Here is a 13,229-nt window from a genome sequence, read left to right on the forward strand (position 1 = left end):
CGGCATGGGAGACTGGCTGGGAATCCCGGGTGCAGTTGGCATTTTGCTCTGTTGCCGCCTTCCGTTCCGATTCCGAAAAGGATTTATTGATGCTTAAATGCGCAGTATAAAATGCATGAAGCTGTCAATGGCCATCCTAATCTGAACGCGCCTGCTCTCGTCAGATCGCAGACGGCTACCCAGTTTAGGGCCCGGTAAGTACCAGCATGGGAGACTAGCTGGGAATCACAGGAGTTGTTGACATTTTGCTCTGTTGCCGCCTTCCTCTCCGATTAATAAAAATATTTATTGATGCTTAAATCCACAATATACAAGGCGTGAAAATGTCAACGGCCATCCTAAGCTGAACGCGCCTGCTCTCGTCAGATCGCAGACTGCTACCCAGCTTAGGGCCCAGTAAGTACCGGCATGGGAGACTGGCTGGGAATCCCGGGTGCAGTTGGCATTTTGCTCTGTTGCCGCCTTCCGTTCCGATTCCGAAAAGGATTTATTGATGCTTAAATGCGCAGTATAAAATGCATGAAGCTGTCAATGGCCATCCTAATCTGAACGCGCCTGCTCTCGTCAGATCGCAGACGGCTACCCAGTTTAGGGCCCGGTAAGTACTGGCATGGGAGACTGGCTGGGAATCCCGGGTGCCGTTGACATTTTGCTCTATTGCTGCCTTCCGCTCCGATTCCGAAAATAATTTATTGATGCTTAAATCCACAGTATGCAAGGTGTGAAGCTGTCGACGGCCATCCTAAGCTTAACGCGCCTGCTCTCGTCAGATCGCAGACTGGTACAGATCTTAGGGCCCGGTAAGTACCGGCATGGGACACTGGCTGGGAATCCCGGCTGCCGTTGACATTTTGCTCTGTTGCCGCTTTCCGTTCCGATTCCGAAAAGGATTTATTGATGCTTAAATGCACAGTATAAAGGGAGAGAAGCTGTCAACGGCCATCCTAAGCTGAACGCGCCTGCTCTCGTCAGATGGCAGACTGCTACCCAGCTTAGGGCCCGGTAAGTACCAGCATGGGAGACTGGCTGGAAATCCCAGGTGTCGTTAACATTTTGCTCTGTTGTCGCCTTCCGCTCCGATTCCGAAAAGGATTTATTGATGCTTAAATCCACAGTATACAGGGTGTGAAGATGTCTACGGCCATCCTAAGCTTAATGCGCCTGTTCTCGTCAGATCGCAGACTGCTACCCAGCTTCGGGCCTGGTAAGTACCAGCATGGGAGACTGGCTGGGAATCCCGGGTGCAGTTGACATTTTGCTCTGTTTCTGCTCCGATTCCGAAAATTATTTATTGATGCTTAAATCCACAGTATACAAAGTGTGAATCCGTCAACGGACATCCTAAGCTGAACGCACCTGCTCTCGTCAGATCGCAGACTGCTACCCAGCTTAGGGCCCGGTAAGTACCAGCATGGGAGACTGGCTGGGAATCCCAGGTGTTGTTGACATTTTGCTCTGTAGCCGCCTTCCACTTCGATTCCGAAAAGGATTTATTGATGCTTAAATCCACAGTATACAGGGTGTGAAGCCGTCTACGGCTATCCTAAGTTGAATGTGCCTGTTCTTGTCAGATCGCAGACTGCTGCCCGGCAAGTACGGGCATGGGAGACTGGCTGGGAATCCAAGGTGCTATTGACATTTTGCTCTGTTGCCGCCTTCCTCTCCGATTCTGAAAAGGATTTATTGATGCTTAAATGCACAGTATAAAAAGCATGAAGCTGTCAATGGCCATCCTAAGCTGAACGCGCCTGCTCTCATCAGATCGCAGACTGCTATCCAGCTTAGGGCCTGGTAAGTACCAGCATGGGAGACTGGCTGTGAATCCCGGGTGCAGTTGACATTTTAATCTATTGCCGCCTTCCGATCCAATTCGGAAAAGGATCTATTGATGCTTAAATCCACAATATACAGGGTGTGAAGCTGTCAACGGCCATCCTAAGCCTGAACGTGCCTGCTGTCCTCAGATCGCAGACTGCTGCCCGGCAGATACCGGCATGGGAGACTGGCTGGCAATCCAAGGTGCCATTGACATTTTGCTCTGTTGCCGCCTTCTTCTCCGATTAATAAAAATATTTATTGATGCTTAAATCCACAATATACAAGGCGTAAAGATGTAAACGGCCATCCTAAGCTGAACGCGCCTGCTCTCGTCAGATCACAGACTGCTACCCAGCTTAGGGCCTGGTAAGTACCAGCATGGGAGACTGGCTGGGAATCTGAGATGTTGTTGACATTTTGCTCTGTAGCTCTGTAGACATTTTGCTCCGATTCCGAAAAGGATTTATTGATGCTTAAATCCACAGTATACAGGGTGTGAAGCCGTCTACGGCTATCCTAAGCTGAATGCGCCTGTTCTTGTCAGATCGCAGACTGCTGCCTGGCAAGTACGGGCATGGGAGACTGGCTGGCAATCCAAGGTGCTATTGACATTTTTCTCTGTTGCCGCCTTCCGCTCCGATTCCGAAAAGGATTTATTGATGCTTAAATTCACAGTATACAGGGTGTGAAGATGTCTACGGCCATCCTAAGCTGAATACGCCTGTTCTCGTCAGATCGCAGACTGCTACCCAGCTTCGGGCCTGGTAAGTACCAGCATGGGAGACTGGCTGGGAATCCCGGGTGCAGATGACATTTTGCTCTGTTTCTGCTCCGATTCCGAAAATTATTTATTGATGCTTAAATCCACAGTATACAAAGTGTGAAGCTGTCAACGGCCATCCTAAGCTGAACGCGCCTGCTCTCGGCAAATCGCAGACTGCTACCCAGCTTAGGGCCTGGTAAGTGCCAGCATGGGAGACTAGCAGGGAATCCCGGGTGCAGTTGACATTTTAATCTGTTGCCGCCTTCCGCTCCGATTCGGAAAAGGATTTATTGATGCTTAAATCCACAGTATAAAGGGCGTGAAGCTGTCAACGGCCATCCTAAGCTGAACGTGCCTGCTCTCGTCAGATCGCAGACTGCTACCCAGCTTAGGGCCCAGTAAGTACCAGCATGGGAGACTGTCTGGGAATCCCAGGTGTCGTTGACATTTTGCTCTGTTGCCGCCTTACGCTCCGATTTCGAAAAGAATTTATTGATGCTTAAATCCACAGTATACAGGGTGTGAAGATGTCTACGGCCATCCTAAGCTGAATGCGCCTGTTCTCGTCAGATCGCAGACTGCTACCCAGCTTCGGGCCTGGTAAGTACCAGCATGGGAGACTGGCTGGGAATCCCGGGTGCAGTTGACATTTTGCTCTGTTTCTGCTCCGATTCCGAAAATTATTTATTGATGCTTAAATCCACAGTATACAAAGTGTGAAGCTGTCAACGGCCATCCTAAGCTGAACGCGCCTGCTCTCGTCTGATCGCAGACTGCTACCCAGCTTAGGGCCTGGTAAGTGCCAGCATGGGAGACTGGCTGGGAATCCCGGGTGCAGTTGACATTTTAATCTGTTGCCGCCTTCCGCTCCGATTCGGAAAAGGATTTATTGATGCTTAAATCCACAATATACAGGGTGTGAAGCTGTCAACGGCCATCCTAAGCCTGAACGTGCCTGCTCTCCTCAGATCGCAGACTGCTGCCCGGCAGTTACCGGCATGGAAGACTGGCTGGCAATCCAAGGTGCCATTGACATTTTGCTCTGTTGCCGCCTTCCTCTCCGATTAAAAAAATATTTATTGATGCTTAAATCCACAATATACAAGGCGTGAAGATGTCAACGGCCATCCTAAGCTGAACGCGCCTGCTCTCGTCAGATCGCAGACTGCTACCCAGCTTAGGGTCCAGTAAGTACCGGCATGGGAGATTGGCTGGGAATCCCGGGTGCAGTTGACATTTTGCTCTGTTGCCGCCTTCCCTTCCGATTCCGAAAAGGATTTATTGATGCTTAAATGCACAGTATAAAAAGCATGAAGCTGTCAATGGCCATCCTAAGCTGAACGCGCCTGCTCTCGTCAGATCGCAGACGGCTACCCAGCTTAGGGCCCAGTAAGTACTGGCATGGGAGACTGGCTGGGAATCCCGAGTGCCGTTGACATTTTGCTCTATTGCTGCCTTCCGCTCCGATTCCGAAAATAATTTATTGATGGTTAAATCCACAGTATACAAGGTGTAAAGCTGTCGACGGCCATCCTAAGCTTAACGCGCCTGCTCTCGTCAGATCGCAGACTGGTACAGATCTTAGGGCTCGGTAAGTATCGGCATGGGACACTGGCTGGGAATCCCGGCTGCCGTTGACATTTTGCTCTGTTGCCGCCTTCCTTTCCGATTCCGAAAAGGATTTATTGATGCTTAAATGCACAGTATAAAGGGCAAAAAGCTGTCAACGGCCATCCTAAGCTGAACGCGCCTGCTCTCGTCAGATCGCAGACTGCTACCCAGCTTAGGGAATGGTAAGTACCAGCATGGGAGACTGGCTGGGAATCCCAGGTGTCGTTGACATTTTGCTCTGTTGCCGCCTACCGCTCCGATTCGGAAAAGGATTTATTGCTGCTTAAATGCACAGTATAAAGGGCGTGAAGCTGTTAACGGCCATCCTAAGCTGAACGCGCCTGCTCTCGTCAGATCGCAGACTGCTACCCAGCTTAGGGCCCGGTAAGTACCAGCATCGGAGACTGGCTGGGAATCTCAGGTGTTGTTGACATTTTGCTCTGTAGCTCTGTAGACATTTTGCTGCGATTCCGAAAAGGATTTATTGATGCTTAAATCCACAATATACAGGTTGTGAAGCCGTCTACGGCTATCCTAAGCTGAATGCGCCTGTTCTTGTCAGATCGCAGACTGCTGCCCGGCAAGTACGGGCATGGGAGACTGGCTTTCAATCCATGGTGCTATTGACATTTTGCTCTGTTGCCGCCTTCCTCTCCGATTAAAAAAAATATTTATTGATGCTTAAATCCACAGTATACAAGGCGTGAAGATGTCAACGGCCACCCTTAGCTGAACGCGCCTGCTCTCGTCAGATCGCAGACTGCTACCCAGCTTAGGGCCCGGTAAGTATTGGCATGGGAGACTGGCTGGGAATCCCGGGTGCCGTTGACATTTTGCTCTATTGCTGCCTTCCGCTCCGATTCCGAAAATAATTTATTGATGCTTAAATCCACAGTATACAAGGTGTGAAGCTGTCGACGGCCATCCTAAGCTTAACGCGCCTGCTCTCGTCAGATCGCAGACTGCTACCCAGCTTAGGGCCCAGTAAGTACCGGCATGGGACACTGGCTGGGAATCCCGGCTGCCATTGACATTTTGCTCTGTTGTCGCCTTCCGTTCCGATTCCGAAAAGGATTTATTGATGCTTAAATGCACAGTATAAAGGGCGAGAAGCTGTCAACGGCCATCCTAAGCTGAACGCGCCTGCTCTCGTCAGATCGCAGACTGCTACGCAGCTTAGGGCCCGGTAAGTACCAGCATGGGAGACTGGCTGGGAATCCCAGGTGTCGTTGACATTTTGCTCTGTTGCCGCTTTCTGCTCCGATTCCGAAAAGGATTTATTGATGCTTAAATCCACAGTATACAGGGTGTGAAGATGTCTACGGCCATCCTAAGCTGAATGCGCATGTTCTCGTCAGATCGCAGACTGCTACCCAGCTTCGGGCCTGGTAAGTACCTGCATGGGAGACTGGCTGGGAATCCTGAGTAAAGTTGCCATTTTGCTCTGTTTCTGCTCCGATTCCGAAAATTATTTATTGATGCTTAAATCCACAGTAGACAAAGTGTGAAGCTGTCAATGGCCATCCTAAGCTGAACGCGCCTGCTCTCGTCAGATCGCAGACTGCTACCCAGCTTAGGGCCTGGTAAGTACCAGCATGGGAGACTGGCTGGGAATCCCGGGTGCAGTTGACATTTTAATCTGTTGCCGCCTTCCGTGCCGATTCGGAAAAGGATTTATTGATGCTTAAATCCACAACATATAGAGTGTGAAGCTGTCAACGGCCATCCTATGCCTGAACGTGCCTGCTCTCCTCAGATCGCAGACTGCTGCCCGGCAGTTACCGGCATGGGAGACTGGCTGGCAATCCAAGGTGCCATTGACATTTTGCTCTGTTGCCGCCTTCCTCTCCGATTAATAAAAATATTTATTGATGCTTAAATCCACAATATACAAGGCGTAAAGATGTCAACGGCCATCCTAAGCTGAACGCACCTGCTCTCGTCAGATCGCAGACTGCTACCCAGCTTAGGGCCCAGTAAGTACCGGCATGCGAGACTGGCTGGGAATCCCAGGTGTTTTTGACATTTTGCTCTGTAGCCGCGTTCCGCTCCGATTCCGAAAAGGATTTATTGATGCTTAAATCCACAGTATACAGGGTGTGAAGCCGTCTACGGCTATCCTAAGCTGAATGTGCCTGTTCTTGTCAGATCGCAGACTGCTGCCCGGCAAGTACGGGCATGGGAGACTGGCTGGCAATCCAAGGTGCTATTGACATTTTGCTCTGTTGCCACCTTCCTCTCCGATTCCGAAAAGGATTTATTGATGCTTAAATGCACAGTATAAAAAGTATGAAGCTGTCAATGGCCATCCTAAGCTGAACGCGCCTGCTCTCATCAGATCGCAGACTGCTACCCACTTTAGGGCCCGGTAAGTACTGGCATGGGAGACTGGCTGGGAATCTCAGGTGTTGTTGACATTTTGCTCTGTAGCTCTGTAGACATTTTGCTGCAATTCCGATAAGGATTTATTGATGCTTAAATCCACAATATACAGGATGTGAAGCCGTCTACGGCTATCCTAGGCTGAATGCGCCTGTTCTTGTCAGATCGCAGACTGCTGCCCGGCAAGTACGGGCATGGGAGACTGGCTTTCAATCCAAGGTGCTATTGACATTTTGCTCTGTTGCCGCCTTCCTCTCCGATTAAAAAAAATATTTATTGATGCTTAAATCCACAGTATACAAGGCGTGAAGATGTCAACGGCCATCCTTAGCTGAACGCGCCTGCTCTCGTCAGATCGCAGACTGCTACCCAGCTTAGGGCCCGGTAAGTATTGGCATGGGAGACAGGCTGGGAATCCCGGGTGCCGTTGATAGTTTGCTCTATTGCTGCCTTCCGCTCCGATTCCGAAAATAATTTATTGATGCTTAAATCCACAATATACAAGGTGTGAAGCTGTCGACGGCCATCCTAAGCTTATCGCACCTGCTCTCGTCAGATCGCAGACTGGTACAGATCTTAGGGCCCGGTAAGTACCGGCATGGGACACTGGCTGGGAATCCCGGCTGCCGTTGACATTTTGCTCTGTTGCCGCCTTCCGTTCCGATTCCGAAAAGGATTTATTGATGCTTAAATGCACAGTATAAAGGGCGAGAAGCTGTCAACGGCCATCCTAAGCTGAACGCGCCTGCTCTCGTCAGATCGCAGACTGCTACCCAGCTTCGGGCCTGGTAAGTACCAGCATGGGAGACTGGCGGGGAATCCCCGGTGTCGTTGACATTTTGCTCTGTTGCCGCTTTCCGCTCCGATTCCGAAAAGGATTTATTGATGCTTAAATCCACAGTATACAGGGTGTGAAGATGTCTACGGCCATCCTAAGCTGAATGCGCATGTTCTCGTCAGATCGCAGACTGCTACCCAGCTTCGGGCCTGGTAAGTACCAGCATGGGAGACTGGCTGGGAATCCCAGGTGTCGTTGACATTTTGCTCTGTTGCCGCCTTCCGCTCCGATTCGGAAAAGGATTTATTGCTGCTTAAATGCACAGTATAAAGTGCGTGAAGCTGTTAACGGCCATCCTAAGCTGAACGCGCCTGCTCTCGTCAGATCGCAGACTGCTACCCAGCTTAGGGCCCGGTAAGTACAAGCATCGGAGACTGGCTGGGAATCTCAGGTGTTGTTGACATTTTGCTCTGTAGCTCTGTAGACATTTTGCTGCGATTCCGAAAAGGATTTATTGATGCTTAAATCCACAATATACAGGGTGTGAAGCCGTCTACGGCTATCCTAAGCTGAATGCGCCTGTTCTTGTCAGATCGCAGACTGCTGCCCAGCAAGTACGGGCATGGGAGACTGGCTTTCAATCCAAGGTGCTATTGACATTTTGCTCTGTTGCCGCCTTCCTCTCAGATTAAAAAAAATATTTATTGATGCTTCAATCCACAGTATACAAGGCGTGAAGATGTCAACGGCCACCTTTAGCTGAACGCGCCTGCTCTCGTCAGATCGCAGACTGCTACCCAGCTTAGGGCCCGGTAAGTATTGGCATGGGAGACTGGCTGGGAATCCCGGGTGCCGTTGACATTTTGCTCTATTGCTGCCTTCCGCTCCGATTCCGAAAATAATTTATTGATGCTTAAATCCACAGTATACAAGGTGTGAAGCTGTCGACGGCCATCCTAAGCTTAACGCGCCTGCTCTCGTCAGATCGCAGACTGGTACAGATCTTAGGTCCCGGTAAGTACCGGCATGGGACACTGGCTGGGAATCCCGGCTGCCATTGACATTTTGCTCTCTTGCCGCCTTCCGTTCCGATTCCGAAAAGGATTTATTGATGCTTAAATGCACAGTATAAAGGGCAAGAAGCTGTCAACGGCCATCCTAAGCTGAACGCGCCTGCTCTCGTCAGATCGCAGACTGCTACCCAGCTTAGGGCCCGGTAAGTACCAGCATGGGAGACTGGCTGGGAATCCCAGGTGTCGTTGACATTTTGCTCTGTTGCCGCTTTCCGCTCCGATTCCGAAAAGGATTTATTGATGCTTAAATCCACAGTATACAGGGTGTGAAGATGTCTACGGCCATCCTAAGCTGAATGCGCATGTTCTCGTCAGATCGCAGACTGCTACCCAGCTTCGGGCCTGGTAAGTACCTGCATGGGAGACTGGCTGGGAATCCCGAGTGCAGTTGCCATTTTGCTCTGTTTCTGCTCCGATTCCGAAAATTATTTATTGATGCTTAAATCCACAGTAGACAAAGTGTGAAGCTGTCAATGGCCATCCTAAGCTGAACGCGCCTGCTCTCGTCAGATCGCAGACTGCTACCCAGCTTAGGGCCTTGTAAGTACCAGCATGGGAGACTGGCTGGGAATCCCGGGTGCATTTGACATTTTAATCTGTTGCCGCCTTCCGCTCCGATTCGGAAAAGGATTTATTGATGCTTAAATCCACAACATATAGGGTGTGAAGCTGTCAACGGCCATCCTAAGCCTGAACGTGCCTGCTCTCCTCAGATCGCAGACTGCTGCCCGGCAGTTACCGGCATGGGAAACTGGCTGGCAATCCAAGGTGCCATTGACATTTTGCTCTGTTGCCGCCTTCCTCTCCGATTAATAAAAATATTTATTGATGCTTAAATCCACAGTATACAGGGTGTGAAGCCCTCTACGGCTATCCTAAGCTGAATGTGCCTGTTCTTGTCAGATCGCAGACTGCTGCCCGGCAAGTACGGGCATGGGAGACTGGCTGGCAATCCAAGGTGCTATTGACATTTTGCTCTGTTGCCGCCTTCCTCTCCGATTCCGAAAAGGATTTATTGATGCTTAAATGCACAGTATAAAAAGCATGAAGCTGTCAATGGCCATCCTAAGCTGAACGCGCCTGCTCTCATCAGATCGCAGACTGCTACCCAGTTTAGGGCCCCGTAAGTACTGGCATGGGAGACTGGCTGGGAATCTCAGGTGTTGTTGACATTTTGCTCTGTAGCTCTGTAGACATTTTGCTGCGATTCCGATAAGGATTTATTGATGCTTAAATCCACAATATACAGGGTGTGAAGCCGTCTACGGCTATCCTAAGCTGAATGCGCCTGTTCTTGTCAGATCGCAGACTGCTGCCCGGCAAGTACGGGCATGGATGACTGGCTTTCAATCCAAGGTGCTATTGACATTTTGCTCTGTTGCCGCCTTCCTCTCCGATTAAAAAAAATATTTATTGATGCTTAAATCCACAGTATACAAGGCGTGAAGATGTCAACGGCCACCCTTAGCTGAACGCGCCTGCTCTCGTCAGATCGCAGACTGGTACAGATCTTAGGGCCCGGTAAGTACCGGCATGGGACACTGGCTGAGAATCCCGGCTGCCGTTGACATTTTGCTCTGTTGCCGCCTTCCGTTCCGATTCCGAAAAGGATTTATTGATGCTTAAATGCACAGTATAAAGGGCGAGAAGCTGTCAACGGCCATCCTAAGCTGAACGCGCCTGCTCTCGTCAGATCGCAGACTGCTACCCAGCTTAATGCCCGGTAAGTACCGGCATGGGACACTGGCTGGGAATCCCGGCTGCCGTTGACATTTTGCTCTATTGCTGCCTTCCGCTCCGATTCCGAAAATAATTTATTGATGCTTAAATCCACAGTATACAAGGTGTGAAGCTGTCGACGGCCATCCTAAGCTTAACGCGCCTGCTCTCGTCAGATCGCAGACTGGTACAGATCTTAGGGCCCGGTAAGTACCGGCATGGGACACTGGCTGGGAATCCCGGCTGCCGTTGACATTTTGCTCTGTTGCCGCCTTCCGTTCCGATTCCGAAAAGGATTTATTGATGCTTAAATGCACAGTATAAAGGGCGAGAAGCTGTCAACGGCCATCCTAAGCTGAACGCGCCTGCTCTCGTCAGATCGCAGACTGCTACCCAGCTTAGGGCCCGGTAAGTACCAGCAATGGAGACTGGCTGGGAATCCCAGGTGTCGTTGACGTTTTGCTCTGTTGCCGCTTTCCGCTCCGATTCCGAAAAGGATTTATTGATGCTTAAATCCACAGCATACAGGGTGTGAAGTTGTCTACGGCCATCCTAAGCTGAATGCGCATGTTCTCGTCAGATCGCAGACTGCTACCCAGCTTCGGGCCTGGTAAGTACCAGCGTAGGAGACTGGCTGGAAATCCCGAGTGCAGTTGACATTTTGCTCTGTTTCTGCTCCGATTCCGATAATTATTTATTGATGCTTAAATCCACAGTATACAAAGTGTGAAGCTGTCATCGGCCATCCTAAGCTGAACGCGCCTACTCTCGTCAGATCGCAGACTGCTACCCAGCTTAGGGCCTGGTAAGAACCAGCATGGGAGACTGGCTGGGAATCCCAGGTGTTGTTGACATTTTGCTCTGTAGCCGCCTTCCGCTTCGATTCCGAAAAGGATTTATTGATGCTTAAATCCACAGTATACAGGGTGTGAAGCCGTCTACGGCTATCCTAAGCTGAATGTGCCTGTTCTTGTCAGATCGCAGACTGCTGCCCGGCAAGTATGGGCATGGGAGACTGGCTGGCAATCCAAGGTGCTATTGACATTTTGCTCTGTTGCCGCCTTCCTCTCCGATTCCGAAAAGGATTTATTGATGCTTAAATGCACAGTATAAAAAGCATGAAGCTGTCAATGGCCATCCTAAGCTGAACGTGCCTGCTCTTGTCAGATCGCAGACTGCTACCCAGCTTAGGGCCCGGTAAGTACTGGCATGGGAGACTGGCTGGGAATCCCAGGTGCCGTTGACATTTTACTCTATTGCTGCCTTCCGCTCCGATTCGGAAAAGGATTTATTGATGCTTAAATGCACAGTATAAAGGGCGTGAAGCTGTCAACGGCCATCCTAAGCTGAACGTGCCTGCTCTCGTCAGATCGCAGACTGCTACCCAGCTTAGGGCCCGGTAAGTACTGGCATGGGAGACTGGCTGGGAATCCCAGGTGTTGTTGACATTTTGCTCTATTGCTGCCTTCCGCTCCGATTCCGAAAATAATTTATTGATGCTTAAATCCACAGTATACAAGGTGTGAAGCTGTCGACGGCCATCCTAAGCTTAACGCGCCTGCTCTCGTCAGATCGCAGACTGGTACAGATCTTAGGGCCCGGTAAGTACCGGCATGGGAGACTGGCTGGGAATCCCGGCTGCTGTTGCCGCCTTCCGTTCCGATTCCGAAAAGGATTTATTGATGCTTAAATGCACAGTATAAAGGGCGAGAAGCTGTCAACGGCCATCCTAAGCTGAACGCGCCTGCTCTCATCAGATCGCAGACTGCTACCCAGCTTAGGGCCCGGTAAGTACCAGCATGGGAGACTGGCTGGGAATCCCAGGTGTCGTTGACATTTTGCTCTGTTTCTGCTCCGATTCCGAAAATTATTTATTGATGCTTAAATCCACAGTATACAGGGTGTGAAGCCGTCAACGGCTATCCTAAGCTGAATGTGCCTGTTCTTGTCAGATCGCAGACTGCTGCCCAGCAAGTACGGGCATGGGAGACTGGCTGGCAATCCAAGGTGCTATTGACATTTTGCTCTGTTGCCGCCTGCCTCTCCGATTCCGAAAATAATTTATTGATGCTTAAATCCACAGTATACAAGGTGTGAAGCTGTCGACGGCCATCCTAAGCTTAACGCGCCTGCTCTCGTCAGATCGCAGACTGGTACAGATCTTAGGGCCCGGTAAGTACCGGCATGGGACACTGGCTGGGAATCCCGGCTGCCGTTGACATTTTGCTCTGTTGCCGCCTTCCGTTCCGATTCCGAAAAGGATTTATTGATGCTTAAATGCACAGTATAAAGTGCAAGAAGCTGTCAACGGCCATCCTAAGCTGAACGCGCCTGCTCTCGTCAGATCGCAGACTGCTACCCAGCTTAGGGCACGGGAACTACCAGCATGGGAGACTGGCTGGGAATCCCAGGTGTCGTTGACATTTTGCTCTGTTGCCGCCTTACGCTCCGATTCCGAAAAGGATTTATTGATGCTTAAATCCACAGTATACAGGGTGTGAAGATGTCTACGGCCATCCTAAGCTGAATGCGCCTGTTCTCGTCAGATCGCAGACTGCTACCCAGCTTCGGGCCTGGTAAGTACCAGCAAGGGAGACTGGCTGGGAATCCCGGGTGCAGTTGACATTTTGCTCTGTTTCTGCTCCGATTCCGAAAATTATTTATTGATGCTTAAATCCACAGTATACAAAGTGTGAAGCTGTCAACGGCCATCCTAAGCTGAACGCGCCTGCTCTCGTCAGATTGCAGACTGCTACCCAGCTTAGGTCCTGGTAAGTACCAGCATGGGAGACTGGCTGGGAATCCCGGGTGCAGTTGACATTTTAATCTGTTGCCGCCTTCCGCTCCGATTCGGAAAAGGATTTATTGATGCTTAAATCCACAATATACAGGGCGTGAAGCTGTCAACGGCCATCCTAAGCTGAACGCACCTGCTCTCGTCAGATTGCAGACTGCTACCCAGCTTAGGGCCCAGTAAGTACCGGCATGGGAGACTGGCTGGGAATCCCAGGTGCAGTTGACATTCTGCTCTGTTGCCGCCTTCCGTTCCGATTCCGAAAAGGATTTATTGATGCTTAAATGCACA

The 13,229-nt window shown here is 50.4% G+C and overlaps 7 pseudogenes; all 7 read left to right on the forward strand.

The window, feature by feature from the left end:
* Positions 1-527: 527 nt before the first annotated feature.
* On the forward strand, positions 528-647 carry LOC130332425 (5S ribosomal RNA; annotated as a pseudogene).
* Positions 648-1,328: 681 nt separating this feature from the next.
* LOC130352258 (5S ribosomal RNA) lies at positions 1,329-1,448 on the forward strand (annotated as a pseudogene).
* A 3,859-nt stretch (positions 1,449-5,307) lies between these two features.
* On the forward strand, positions 5,308-5,427 carry LOC130322972 (5S ribosomal RNA; annotated as a pseudogene).
* A 1,864-nt stretch (positions 5,428-7,291) lies between these two features.
* On the forward strand, positions 7,292-7,411 carry LOC130352934 (5S ribosomal RNA; annotated as a pseudogene).
* Positions 7,412-8,497: 1,086 nt separating this feature from the next.
* Positions 8,498-8,617, forward strand: LOC130312972 (5S ribosomal RNA; annotated as a pseudogene).
* A 2,855-nt stretch (positions 8,618-11,472) lies between these two features.
* LOC130335003 (5S ribosomal RNA) lies at positions 11,473-11,592 on the forward strand (annotated as a pseudogene).
* A 268-nt stretch (positions 11,593-11,860) lies between these two features.
* LOC130325481 (5S ribosomal RNA) lies at positions 11,861-11,980 on the forward strand (annotated as a pseudogene).
* Positions 11,981-13,229: the final 1,249 nt, after the last annotated feature.

The sequence above is a fragment of the Hyla sarda genome, chromosome 1 (genome assembly GCF_029499605.1).
Source record: "Hyla sarda isolate aHylSar1 chromosome 1, aHylSar1.hap1, whole genome shotgun sequence".
Taxonomy (NCBI): Eukaryota; Metazoa; Chordata; class Amphibia; order Anura; family Hylidae; genus Hyla; species Hyla sarda.